This window comes from Harpegnathos saltator, unplaced genomic scaffold (assembly GCF_003227715.2).
Source record: "Harpegnathos saltator strain DR-91 unplaced genomic scaffold, Hsal_v8.6 scaffold500, whole genome shotgun sequence".
Lineage (NCBI taxonomy): Eukaryota > Metazoa > Arthropoda > Insecta > Hymenoptera > Formicidae > Harpegnathos > Harpegnathos saltator.
This window is the reverse complement of record NW_020230317.1, coordinates 27,710-37,761: the sequence shown is the minus strand read 5'-3', so window position 1 is coordinate 37,761 and position 10,052 is coordinate 27,710. Positions and strand designations below refer to the sequence as shown.

Genomic DNA, 10,052 nt, shown 5'->3' with positions numbered 1-10,052 from the left:
ATGAAAACAATTATCGGTAATAATCTCCTTTTAGTGAAGCCCTAACGATTCTTTTAATGTAATCTTAATGGTAAATTCTCCCACACGCGTAGCACGTATATCTAATCTAACATAACAATAACCTAATATAACGAGGTATATCTAATCGTCCCCGGAGAAGCGGTTTCAGAAACTGTATGTTATCGATACAGGGACTTATCTACCATCCTAAGTAAACGTTAATGATACAACTTTTGTATATCATTTTGAAAAAGATAAGTAGTTGTAGACCTTTTACGCCTGCGCATCATCACCCCCCCACTACTTTTTTCTATTCTCTACGGGGAAAGCCATACGGAGCTGAGACTGGTGAAGCATTCGAGCTCCGTTGCTTCTACTTGCAGCATAGCTAGTTCTCGTTATTACAAGTTCTTTACAAGTTATTTACAAGTTCTTGGAAGAAAAATGTCCTGTGCTAACATGGACACCGCTCCCAAGAAGACGTCGAAGAAGACGAGCAGTCTCTCTACAAAAGTCGGAAACAACCGTAACATGCTTCTATGTACGACGTACGCGCTCAACAATTCGGACACTAAGAGGATGCAGGTTGGATTGCGCACCACGTACGACATGGGTCCATTTGAGCCAACGATCAGGATCATGGGGAACACGTCTTCAGGAATTCTCCTTGATTTGAATACGTGGGAGAAGTTTAAAGACGTTATACCATCTGCAAATCCTTATTTGTGTGGGAAAAATAAGAATACACCAACCCCTATCATCATCAACAACATCAGCATCAACTTTATCTCAGCGTACGGTGCACGAGCTGTAATGGTGAGTCAGCGAGGGAAAATGCTGGACGAGAGCGGACCTGCGAAGAAGACATCGGAGGAGTCTACGCATCTGAAGCAACCGCCGCTGAAGAAGCGTAAGCTGTATACGGAGAATATTATTGCAATATAATGCAGAAGACATCTTTCGATGGTCTGCAAACTGTCACAAAATGTATCGACACCCGATACGAGCAGTTACAAGCGGTTGCCGCTCTTGTGAGTAATTGTAAATGTATTTTAGTAGCCGAAATAGAACTTAATCTCACGAAGGAAGGTGTAAACGAAGATTTCGTAAAACAGACGTTCGTTGATAAATATCGCGAAATCGAGGAAAATGTACGACGTCAAATGAAAAATTTACAATTTTTAGACACATATTTTAATATTGTATTCCGTGAATTGACTACGATTCATTTAAATGAAATTATACACGAGATTATAACAAACGCTCAATGCTACGAGTGTTTGCAAAGCTATGAATCTAACTCCAAAAAATAAAATGTAAATTTATTTTATAAAAATGTTGTATATTCTTTTCTCTCCACCTCTTTTCTCTTCCCTGCGATCTCCAATGCGTTGTAACAAAACCTAACTTAACTTAATTTTTCGAGTTCGAAAGCGAAGGGGACACACAAATAAAAATATTCAGAGGGTATGTATAGACTGGTAGTATCGTTTTCCAACAATAGCTTTATGTAACTTCAAAAATAAATTCGAATTTATTTTATAAAAATGTTGTATATTTCTTTCTCTCCATCTCTTTTCTCTTCCCCAGCGATCTCCAATTCGTTGTAACAAAACCCAACTTAACTTAATTTTTCGAGTTCGAAAGCGATGGGGACACACAGGTTAGTAGTACGATGGTAAGACGGCTTAATTCGAGAGTCAGAGGCTCCGGTTCGAATCCAACAGAGGGCCTTACAGGGTTTTTCAAAACTTGTGACGTCAATATTTTCCGTATGTAGACGATTAGCTAATTTCCATCAAGGTATAAGCGGTAGCGTAGTAGTAAGACGCGTGACTTCAAGAGCCAGAGGTCCCAGGTTCGAATCCGGCACAGCTCCACAGAGTTTTTCCGCAAATGCAATATGCAAATTAAGTAGCTGATCAAGAGTCAGAATTGTCAAACTCTCTAATAATGACGGTCATAATTTGCTTATTTCAAAAGTCGATTAGTTTTTGCCTGTGGGCAGGTATGACCCGTCAAAAAATTCCCCCTCCACTCGACCCGCCGGCGCCGGTGGGCGTGGTTTAGTGGCGCCGGCGGGTCGAGTGGAGGGGGAATGTTTTGACGGGCCATACCTGCCCACATACTACTGTTATGCTGTCAGTGTGGTGGGATTTTAAAGGTATCGTCTTTTTCGAGCTCTTGAAGGAACCAAACAATCAATTCGAACTTGTACTATCGACAATTGGACAGTATGAACGAATCCATCATCTAGAAACGTGCAGAGCTCGTTAATTGTAAAGGAATTGTGTTCCATCATGACAATGCGAGACCACACACAAGTTTGATCATCCGTCAAAAATTATTGCAGCTTGGATGGGATGTGTTGTTTCACCCATTATACTTGCCTGACCTTGCACCGTCAAACTTCCACTTCTTTCGTTCTCTTCAAAACTCCTTGCGTGGTATAACGTTAAATTCAGATGAGACTGTAAATCAGCATCTTCAGTTTCGCCGATAAAGACAGGTCCTTCTATGAACGAGGAATTATGAAGCTCATTGGAAGATGGCAAAAGGTCATTGAACAAAACAGGCAATATATCATTGATTGGTCTTTGTTTTTTATATAAATAAATGTCCTTTGAAAAACATAGAAAAAATACGTCACAACTTTTCCGACAACTCAATAATTGTAATGATTCCCGCGATTTTTTCTATACGAGCTTAGAACGCGAAAAGGTATATGTTGGAGGAATGTTTTTGTGGAGAAATGTGAAACACATCACGATTATGTAAGAGTCGTATTTTGCTGCGATTATTTATTCTGTTATGTACACGCAACTTTTAAGATTCGCATAATGTTATTTCTTACTACACTTTTATAATGCATTACCACGTTAAGTATTTATACCTTTTACTTGATCTTAACTTAAGCAACCGAGAAGTCAACCATCTGAACTTGCCAATAACGATACGATGCGTGCAACATCTATATGCGACTCCATTAACTGCAGTGCTGTCGGTAATGCTAAATCGTGTGATAAAAAGTTGAATCAGTTACTCGTTTACACCTTGTATATGTTTATATATAACATACATATTAGTACATACTGGGCAACACAATAATATTATTGAGCAATAAGATCAAAATGAATATTTAAATTATGAATGTTGCAACGATCCCTTTATTGCGTTTAATTTATAAATAAGCGCTAATTGTTTCCGAAACAAATTATATTTCCTTATATTTAATTTTGCAGCTATATATTATTATTATCACATTCCGATGAGTAGAATAAAATGTTTCAGTGTCTAACATATACACAATATTATTATTGTCTTTAATGATAATTACAATTATTAACGAGATTAAGGATTATCAATTCCAACTCATTTCCTTACTAACATTTCCTGTACAATTATATACTAGGTGCGCAACTAAGTTTCCGGGTTTCTTGATCAATGAAAAATGGAAAATTTCAAGAGAAATACAAAAAAATGGTTTATTCAAAATATCGTCCCTCGCTAGCTACACATTTTTGCTATCTCTCTGGCAATACATGAATACTGCGACGATAAAACGACGCGTCTTTGGACCGAAACCATTCATCCAACCAATTTTGCACTTTTTCGAAATTGGTCAAGTGTTGCCCAGCCAAGCCATGCGCCATCGACAGGAACAAGTGATAGTCGAAAGAGATCAGGTCTAGCGAATACAGCGCGTGCGGTAGCAGATCCTATTTCAGCGTTTTGATGGTGTCCTGGACGATGGAAGTGCGATGGTACGGAGCGTTGTCGTGCTGCAATATCACTCGTTCGTGTCTCGTTCTGTTCCATTCTGGCCGTTTTTCGAGCAATGCATGGTTCAAATTGATCAGTTGTTGTCGGTAGCGATACCCATTGACAGTTTCGCCCGGTTTCAGCAGCTCATAGTACACGATTCCTTTCTGGTCCCACCAAACGCAGAGCATTGTCTTCTTTCCGAAGCGATTTGGCCGTGCCGTCGATGTTGATGCTTCGCCAGGTGAAAGCCACCATTTTTTGCGTTTGGGATTCTCGAAATATATCCACTTCTCATCGCCAGTAGCAATTCGATGCAAGAAACTCTTTCTTTCATGCCGCAAAAACAAAATTTCGGAATGGCACTTCGATTTTCCATCTGTCTCTCAGTCAACTCATATGGCATCCATTTTCCTTCCTTTTGAATTTTTCCCATGACATGTAAACTTTTGGAAATACCTTGGTCATGTTTAATGCCTCCGCAAGTTGATCTTGTGCTTGCGTATCATTTTCATCTAATAACGCTTGCAGATCGGCGTCCTCAATTGTTTTTGGTCCTCCGGAACGCTCCTTGTCCTCAGTGTCGAAATCGCCACTTCTGAAGCGTTTAAACCAATGTTCACAGGTAGTTTTCGATGGTGCATGTTCGCCGTAGGCCTCCTCAAGCAAACGACGTGCTTCAGCTGCACTTTTTTTTCAAGTTAAAGCAGAAAAGCAAAGCTTCCCGCAAGTGCTGTTTATTTGGCACAAAACTCGACATCTTCGTTGTTAGAAAAAATATTTTTGCGTTGCGATATGTGTTGGTATTACGACTGGTTATTGCTAACAGATGTCCAAGCTATAAAAAACACACAACTTCAGACATGTATGTCGACTACATGTGTCGTTAGCGCCATCCATGTGTGAAACCCGGAAACTTAGTTGCGTACCTAGTAATGTAACACATAAACATACTTCATTTCACGTCACTTATGCTTACATTATTGCTTTTCTTGCATTCGCACTAGTAAATTGTAAGCGGAATACGACGTTTTGAGTAACTGAAATAAAGAAAAGAAATAATAAATCGGTTAATTTAAACTTGATTTATTATGAATTTCTGCCATTTAAGCATAATCGTTAATCATTTATCGTATAATTAAATAAAATTCTATGTGTACTAACGGTTACGAAAGAATCCAAGTTCATGAGTAGGATATGTGCAGTCGTAATTTCAATGGGTGCTTCCGCACGTTTCATAATAATCAATAGGCTCTTCTTAACGTTATTATCCAACGCCGGCCAATTCATTTGGAATATGCTGTCACTTAATTGTAGGCTCTATTAAACAAATTATTGTAAAATACCATAGACATTCCCTTTAGCATTAGTATAACTTAAGATTTCTAGTTTCTAATTATGGCCATATCGATGGCCATTACATAAAAAATGAGTATTTACATGTGAATTCTTTTTTTTCTAGGTACAAAATGTCTGAACTTAACTATATTAACGCTTATATATAAGCGTTTATAAAGTTCATTAAAATAAATAAGAAATTTCTCTATTAATCAACTACGATAATTAACTACGATATTAATTAAAACAGATTGGAGAATTTGTATGTCATCATATGCATCAAGTATAACGAAATATGTACGATAGTCTAAAGAGGGACAAAGGAAGGATTAAACATATTAAAATCAGAATAGAGTCCCTATTGTTATTATTATTTTTCTTTTAAATTAAATTCTATGTTTGTTAAAAGTAGAAAAAATATTGACATCTTTCACTATAAATATAAATCAAAATATTTATTAGTTTTTACAAATATATCTCGGGGGACGTCAGTTGCTGATTTGTCTCCAATTCTTTAATTACTTTTTATGTTAAAATATAAAGAAATCTATTATCATTTTTAGCCCAAATTGATTTTTTCCAATTCTTCGAAATTTTTAAAGTTTGCACGATTTCATTTATTTTATATTTAAAACAGTATTTCTTAAAAGAAGATCTATAGAAAATATAGATAAATAGAATATAGATAAATAGATAAATAGAAAATCTATTTTATCTAGGAGGTTGCATTAATCCATTAACTCCTTGACTGTGGATGACGTGTATAGCCGCATGAAAAAGTCGTGCCACCAATGTGGATGACGTGTATACATGCATCAAAGAAAAAAATAATAAAACTATTGTTTTTTGCATAAAGGTCGGTATCTATGTTTTTGGGGTTGCTGAATCCGAATTTGATATCAAAATTTCGAAATTCAAAATGGCGGAACCAACATGGCGAGTCAAAATTATAAAAATCATGAAAATCTGATTTTCAAAATTCAGATCCGCCATTTTTTATTTTAAAATTTTGATATCAAATTTGGATTCAGCGATCCCAAAAACATATAAATATCAACTTTCATTAAAATCAGATTATTTTCATAATTTTGACACACCATGGTCGATTCGCCATTTTGAATTTTGAAATTTTGATATCAGATTCGGATTTAGCGACCCTAAAAACATATAGATACCCACTTTCATAAATATCCGATTATTTTCATAATTTTGACCTATCATATTGGATCTGCCATTTTGAATTTCGGAATTTAATATCAAATTTGAATTCAGCGACCCCAAAAACCCTTATTATAAAAATATCATAAAGAAAATTCGACATTTTTTCCAACACAAAAATGGCACGACTAGTACATTTCTGCCTCCACAGTCAAAGGGTTAAGACCTATTCTTACACTAGTAGAGATATGAAAAAGGTAACTATGGAGTTTGTAGCACGAGTCCTAGCAATAATTATTAGTGCTTCAAATTGGTGGAAAAAATTTTTTTTAACAAATCGTTATAAACAAATTAAGAAAAATTAATTTTTCTGAAAAATTAACCAAGTTAATCGATTCTACGGGAAAAATCGCTAAAGAAACATGTATTACATTTTCGATTTTTCGCTTTGTTTGTTGTTAAAAAATTACTGACAATCTCTATATATTAGGTGCGCAACTAAGTTTCCGGGTTTCACACATGGATGGCGCTAACGACACATGTAGTCGACATATATGTCTGAAGTGGTGTTTTTTTATAGCTTGGACTTCTGTTAACAATAACCAGCCGTAATACTAACATATCACAACGCAAAAATATTTTTTCTAACAACGAAGATGTCGAGTTTTGTGCCAAATAAACAGCATTTGCGGGAAGCTTTGCTTTCCTGCTTTAACTTGAAAAAAAGTGAAGCTGAAGTATGTCGTTTGCTTGAGGAGGCCTACGGCGAATATGTACCATCGAAAACTACTTGTGAACATTGGTTTAAACGCTTCAGAAGTGGCGATTTCGACACTGAGGACAAGGAGCGCTTCGGAAGACCAAAAACAATAGAGCACGCTGATCTGCAAGCGTTATTGGATGAAGATGATACGCAAACACAAAATCAACTTGCGGAGGCATTAAACAGGACTCGCCAAGATATTTCCAAACGTGTTTACATGCCATGGGAAAAATTTAATAGGAAGGAAAATGGGCGCCATATGAGTTGACTGAGAGACAGATGAAAAATCGAAGTGCCACTTCCGAAATTTTGGTTTTGCGGCATGAAAGAAAGAGTTTCTTGCATCGAATTACTACTGGCGATGAGAAGTGGATATATTTCGAGAATCCCAAACGCAAAAAATGGTGGCTTTCAACTGGCGAAGCATCAATATCGACGGCACGGCCAAATCGCTTCGGAAAGAAGACAATGCTCTGCGTTTGGTGGGACCAAAAAGGAATCGTGTACTATGAGCTGCTGAAACCGGGCGAAACTGTCAATGGGTATCGCTACCGACAACAACTGATCAATTTGAACCATGCATTGCTCGAAAAACGGCTAGAATGGAACAGAACGAGACACGAACGAGTGATATTGCAGCACGACAACGCTCCGTACCATCGCACTTCCATCGTCCAGGACACCATCAAAACGCTGAAATGGGATCTGCTACCGCACGCGCTGTATTCGCCAGACCTGGCCCCTTCCGACTATCACTTGTTCCTGTCGATGGCGCATGGCTTGGCTGGGCAACACTTGACCAATTTCGAAAAAGTGCAAAATTGGTTGGATGAATGGTTTCGGTCCAAAGACGCGTCGTTTTATCGTCGCAGTATTCATGTATTGCCAGAGAGATAGCAAAAATGTGTAGCTAGCGAGGGACGATACTTTGAATAAACCATTTCTTGTATTTCTCTTGAAATTTTCCATTTTTCATTGATCAAGAAACCCGGAAACTTAGTTGCGCACATAGTAAATGTACTCGCTCCAGCCTATGCCTAGACCAGTAGAATATGCCTAGACCAGTATATGAGAAAAGTAACTATTGGGTTTTTGGCATGAATCCTAGCAACGATTACTGGTGCTTCAAATTGGTTGAAAAAATTTTTTTAACAAATTGTAAACAAATAGGAAAAATTGATTTTGATGGAATAACACCGAACATCCTTAAGGTATTGTCTAGAGAAGAAATTGTATTTTTTACATATATCTTCAACGCTTGTTTTCGTCTTAAACACGTGTCAGAAAGTTTTAAAAAGGCTTACAAGGAAGGTTAAGGAACGCGGAAATAAAAAAAATTCTGAAACTTTGTGTGGAAGTAAAGTAATTCATCCGTACTGTAAAACGATTTTTTGTTCGTGCAGAATTCCAGTCTGAGGGGGTGAAACCATCCTTCGAAGAAAAAACCCATTTTCATTTTTAATATGTATCTTTTGAAGTACGAGACATATGCAAAAATGGTTTATATAAAAGTTGTAGCGTATTTCATACTCTTTGCAACTGTGTATTCAGATTTTGCAAAATTGTAAAATTTTTGAAATTCCTTCCCGCCTCTTCATTACTTTCAAAAATTTTTAATCAAAAATTTTGTCCTTATGGCAAAAATAAGAAGTATCGTATATCAAATTCATTCATATATAATAATAGAAAGTGGAGGCGATTACATTTTCTGGAGATAGAGATAATTACACAGAATGGAGACGCCGCGCTGTAGGTAGGCGCTTTCAAATTATGCTTATTCAATAACTGCGTCTTGTTATCGAGTTGATATTTTTCCATATTGCAAGATAAGAACTTAATTCTAATGACATTGCAACGTATTACATAAGATATAAACAAGAGCAGAGATTAATTTGCTTATTGTAAGCCAAGCCTTCTTGTTACACACTTTGAATACTAAGAAATCTTATGAGACACTTCGGTTTTTATGCAGCATTTCTCTTTATTGTCCATCGACTATTAATCGTCAAATGACTTCTTCACCATACCTTACATACATTTCAGTTTTCTTTTGTTTTTTTTACATATCGCCTCTTCACGGGCCTGTCAAGAAGATCGGTAATCTAAGTTGATCGATAATGTAGACAGTAGTATAGGGGTAGGTATGGTCAGTCAAAATATTCCCTCACCACTCGACCTTCCGGCACCACTAGACCACGCCCACCGGCGCCGGAGGGTCAAGTGGAGAGGGAAAGTATTGAGAGGCCATACCTACCCCTAAGGCTGAAAATGGCGGAAATTTGAGTCACCGGAATAAAAATTAGCGTAATCTAAATATTAAATTTTTATTATTCATATTAGGCGTTGTTGTGATTCTAGCTCTTGGTCAGCTGGTTAATTTGCATATTACTTTTGGAAAAATCTCCTAGGCATTATGCAAGGCTCGAACCCGGGACTCAGGCTCTTGAGTCAAACCGTCTTACCACTGCTCTACTGCTAGTCCTTGGTAGAAACTGGTTTCACGACGTACACGTAGAACGGAGAGAAGTGTGTGTGTGTGCGTGTGTGGTTAGTGCGAAGACTCTGGAAAAATCCTATAGGCCCTGGCCGGATTCAAACCTGGGTCCGCTGGCTTTCGAGTCAAGCGTCTTATGCACTACGCTACTGCTATACCCTGAAACTAGCTATATTGTATACATACAAAGAGTATCGACGTCACGCGTGAAAAGTTTGGCAAATTCTAGAACCTATGGGACTCGAGACTCCACCATGAGACCCCGGCTCTCGACTTTCGTGAGCGTGTGTGAGTATGTTCGAGCAGTTAGGGATCATTTCGAAGACAAAAACTACCCAGCGATTGTTGGAAGACGATACCTCTGGTCTATGTCTACCCGAATATTTTTACCAGTGCGGGTCCTCTCGCTTTCGAACTCGAAAAGTTTACAACGGGATTTGTTACCTCGAACTGGAAATCACAGGGAAGAGAGAAGAGGTGAAGGGAAAGGAATGCACAATATTTTTCATAGAATTAATTCACATTTTATTCTTATAC

The 10,052-nt window shown here is 37.5% G+C and overlaps 1 long non-coding RNA gene across 1 annotated transcript; it reads right to left on the bottom strand.

The window, feature by feature from the left end:
• Positions 1-2,798: 2,798 nt before the first annotated feature.
• LOC109504193 (uncharacterized) lies at positions 2,799-5,082 on the bottom strand. The gene is made up of 3 exons (XR_002162909.1): positions 4,927-5,082; positions 4,742-4,802; positions 2,799-3,010 (listed from the first exon to the last, which is right to left on the bottom strand). It is a non-coding gene; the product is annotated as an uncharacterized LOC109504193 (long non-coding RNA).
• Positions 5,083-10,052: the final 4,970 nt, after the last annotated feature.